Below are 4,384 nucleotides of genomic sequence, written 5' to 3' on the forward strand. Positions count from 1 at the left end.
GTAGGCTGGACACGCGAACATGACATGCGCGATTGACTCAAGGGTAGCCTCACAGTTCTGGCATGAAGTTGGTGTTTGGTAGGGAGCCTTCCATTGCGCAGTCAGCTCTCGTGTGAGGAGTGAACCTACCCTGAACTCAAATGTCGTATGGTTTTTGTATGACATCTACGTATGGTTCATAGCGAGTAAGGTGCTTGTGTTGCATAAACTCCTCTGTCAGCCTACCTATTTTGGGAATAAGGAGACCCTTGTTGCCCTAGACATTCTTCCTGTATCAGCAAGGAAAACAATAGTCCACACTCTGGTGACCTCGCAACTTGATTACGGGTATGTACTATATCTGGGTGCACCAAAAGACTGCATGAAACGCCTCCAACGTACCCAAAATGCAGCGGCACGCCTTGTTCTTAATCTACCGAGTTGTGCTTCAATGACAACAGTTTTCGATGCCCTCCATTGGCTGCCTGTTGGACTTGGCCCTTCTGGCAGGTTCACCCCTAAACTTTTTGCTTTTGATATGTGCCTTGGTATTAGTGATTTTTGGTTTCTGCGCACTTTACCACTGGGTCCCAGGGTAAAGTGCGTGCGTGTGTTAAGGTTGGCCTGCCCTCCCTTAGGAATGCATGGGAAATGTATGTGTACCTGGTAGTTCCTCGTGCGTGGGGAGTGCAGGGGCGAGTTTGGTATGTGCGAACTCGTGAGAGTGAATGCTGCGCGATGATGTGTGCGGCATTATTGTGTCTAGTGTGGAAGTGCCACTTCTAGAAGTTGGCATGTCTGTGTAATTTATGTGAATTGGCTGTCTGGCTTGTGATTGGCTGGAGCTGGCTGGTGAGCCTGGCTCCAGGAGTCAGGATGGGTCTGCCCCGGTGGTGAGTGGAGAGATCTGCATGATTGATGTGAGGGAGGAGGGCACCTGGGACCTGAATAGGGCTGGGCTTTCTCCACACAATGCTGGCTCCGCCCCCTGTGGTGCGACTGATGACCCTAGCCTGACTAGTGAATGGTGAGAGGGGCTGAGCCAACCAGAGTGCTCCAAAACCAGCTGCGACTGGTTTTCCCCCCACCCTGCAGACTCAGACAAAGGAATTATGTGTATAAAAAGGGGATGTGACCCCTTGGAAAAGGTTCTTCTCCTGATCCTATTTTGAGGGGGGGCCTGCTGCTGGGCGCCAGGAGGACCGCCACTGGGACTGCCTCCCTGCCTGGAGGGCCCTGTGAGCTGGCCCCTGGGCCCAGCCTTTGCCCCCCTGCCTGCCTAAGGACCTTGGACTTGTGATTTTGTTTCCTAGAGCCCTGGGAGCGCTTTATCCTCCCTACAGCAAAGCACCTTACTTTTCAGGAGGAGCGCTTTATTTGTAAACCCTGCAGCGCTGGGCTGCAGCCTGTCTAGGGATTCCCCCTCCACGTGGTGCTTGTTAGCGGCGCGGGTGCCCACCCCGCATTTCCTGCCGCATTTGGGGGAATTCGATTGTCACCCCGCAATTTTGCTGGTTTATTTCCCTAGCGGGTGCCCACCCCGCCAGGGACTCCGTATTTTACCGGGTGCCCACCCCGGATTGCCACAGACAAAGGAAAACATCACTACGGGCCGCCGCTCTGCCCAAGGTGACCCGGAAGCGCCCCAACCCAGAAGCAGCTGCCCGGAAGAGCCGCGGCGCGAGGAGAAGAGGACGGCTGAAGGTGCAGGCGGGGCTCCGGTGTTGGAAGAGAGCCCCGCGCTGCCAAAAGAAGAAGCCCGCAGCCGGCGCCTCCCACGGGGCTCCCAGGAGTGAGGGAGAGCCCCGTGGTGACCAGCAGAAAAGGAATCCCCGAGGCAGGGCTCCCGCAGCCGAGGTGCGAGCCTTGCTGTCCGACCGTGAGGAGGCGCCCAAGGAGTCCCGGTGAGTGGGGCCCCGGTTTTGCAGTGCTGAGGGCATTTGTTTTCAGAGCCTGCGAGGCTCCCGCAAGGCTCAGACGCAATTTGGGGGCATCTATGAGGGTAGAACGGCCCCGGTTGGCAGCGGGCTGCTCCCCCCAGTAGGCGGCATTGTTGTTCGACCCGAGAGGCTCCTGGACATTTCCTTTGGTTCAGAGTCCCCAGAGGGGGGACTCCCACGTCTCGGGGGCATTCTTGTCTAGAGCCCACGAGGCCCCACTAACGACAGGGGCCTCTTGTTATTCCAAGCCCGAGAGGCTCCAACGTGAGGGGCAACAGTGTAATCAGAGCCTGAGAGGCTCCTGGGGGCATTTTGTGTCTTGAGCCCCGAGGCTCAAACATGTTCTTGGTCCCTATTGTTTGTTCCGAGCCCCACAGGAGAGCCAGGAGGCACGCTGGTGCCCGGCTCAGGTCCTACAGCTGCCCAGCACTTAGTGGGCAGCTGCTACGTTTAGGGCCTTGAGCATCTTCTGTGGCTGTCTTCCCAGACTGCCCTGACATTTTGAACACAGGGCGTTTCAGCCCCTGAGGGGCCAGTTAGCCTGGGGACAGTTCACGTGTTTATGCCCTATGTGATTTTAGTGCAAATGTAATTACTTGCCTAATGTGATTTCTGCATCATGTATAATGTCTTTGGGCCTATACCTCAGAATGTATTGTTATGCTTAGGAGGTTGTTTTACCTAGTATAGGTTATGCTAGTGAGTTCATGATTCCCTGCGTGATATTTTCCTAAGGTGTTTAGGATTGCGTAGGTGGTACTTACCTTTTGCCAGTGGTTACTGGTTGTGTGCTACATTTGTTATTTGGTGCTACAGTTATTATATGTGCTATGTGCTAAGCGTTATTCCTACAAAGTGCTAATTCTACCAAGTGCTAGTTCTAAAAGTGCTTATTCCTGACAGTGGTCCATGTGGCCCTGTCCCATGTATATAATCCCCTGTAAATTCTGCTCGTGCCTGTGGCACATTGTAAATTGTGTGGTTTATTATCTAATGTGTTTGGTATAATACAAAGGCTATTTTTATATATATGTAACACGAAAGATTTGAGAAGGGTCCAAGGGGAATAAATATTTAGAGACCACAGAACAGTCTTCACCCCCATTTTACATGTAGAAACAAAAAAAAAAGACTAGTAGTGGTCTATATTAAGGAGAAGACTGAGCAGAAAGACAGAAGCAAGGAACTATGTGTCAGGTGCAATACGTGTGTTAGAGACTGGAAATTAATCCCATCAGCCCACCCATATGGCGGAGCATCGTCATCTGGGATTGTTTTAGGTAATGGTCTAGATAAGGAGACACACCTGTTGGTATTGTGTGAAATTCTAAAATTCTCCAAGACCTCCAGTGATGGATCCGACCCAAAGATGTTGTCACATGGGTGTAATGGTGTGGGAAGTTGATTGCAGTGAAAAAATGTGTGTGAACGGAAATCAAATGTGCAACTTAAAATTGGCTACCATGATATAGGGGAACTTTATTGGGGATAAATCATGGTGTCAACGTTAAAAAAGAGTGTATGACAGTCTGAAATAATGACTGCCAGGGCTAGATGGTATTGCGGTCAACATGTTTCTGCCATTGCAGGGGTGTCTCCCCTACCAGGCTTTCATCAGGACCTTTATATACACTACTGCAAAGAATTAACAAGAACACTGTTCAAGATTGTTAAACAAGTGATACCGGATACCCTACCGTCCGCGGAATACTTCCTGCGTCGGTGTTCCGGTTTCTGAATTTCTAAAGGATTCTTTCCTGAAAAATTTCCAAACACACAAATATATCCATATAACAAATACATATGACACATACAAAACGTGCTTACTGTCAAAAATGATTTTTAAATTGCTTCAAAGTCAGCCTTCATAAAGATAGTAACAAAAGTAGTGGTAATTTTATTTACTCACCCAAAAATGCTTGGGAGTAAACCTCACCTCTCCTGGCCACTGCTCAGGAAATGGAGGCCCCGCTCTATAGTAGTGGAAAAACAAAGAAAATACATATGTGGGTTACCCTCATAAGGTGTGGCCCAACAAGTAAATGTCCACTACGAAAGATGCACTGAAAACCTTGGTATTGGTCATGGAAAATGGAGATTGCAGGAATTCCATTAGGCTGGTATATAACGTAAACACAAGTTTTGCTTTGAAACCATAACCAGAGCTAGTATAAGTGATGTATAGCTCTTGGTAGTGTAAAACAAGAAACCGGCAAAACTTTCAAGATCATGTCTGTTGGTTTTTGACCTTGACTTCAAAAAGATGGTCAAAGAAATGTTTACCACAGGACTCTAGCCAAAAGACACCCCATGAGTTAATGCAGGCGCTGGAGAGGGAGCAACGTTCCCCTCTGGCACGGAAGCCCTGCAGAGCATTACAAAATTGCAGAAGAAACAGAAGCGAAACAGGAGAAAACAAAGCGCCCTGCCACACCTCACCTGTCCGTCGGTACCTCTGGCCTCGT

The sequence above is a fragment of the Lissotriton helveticus genome, chromosome 4_1 (assembly GCF_964261635.1).
Source record: "Lissotriton helveticus chromosome 4_1, aLisHel1.1, whole genome shotgun sequence".
Taxonomy (NCBI): Eukaryota; Metazoa; Chordata; class Amphibia; order Caudata; family Salamandridae; genus Lissotriton; species Lissotriton helveticus.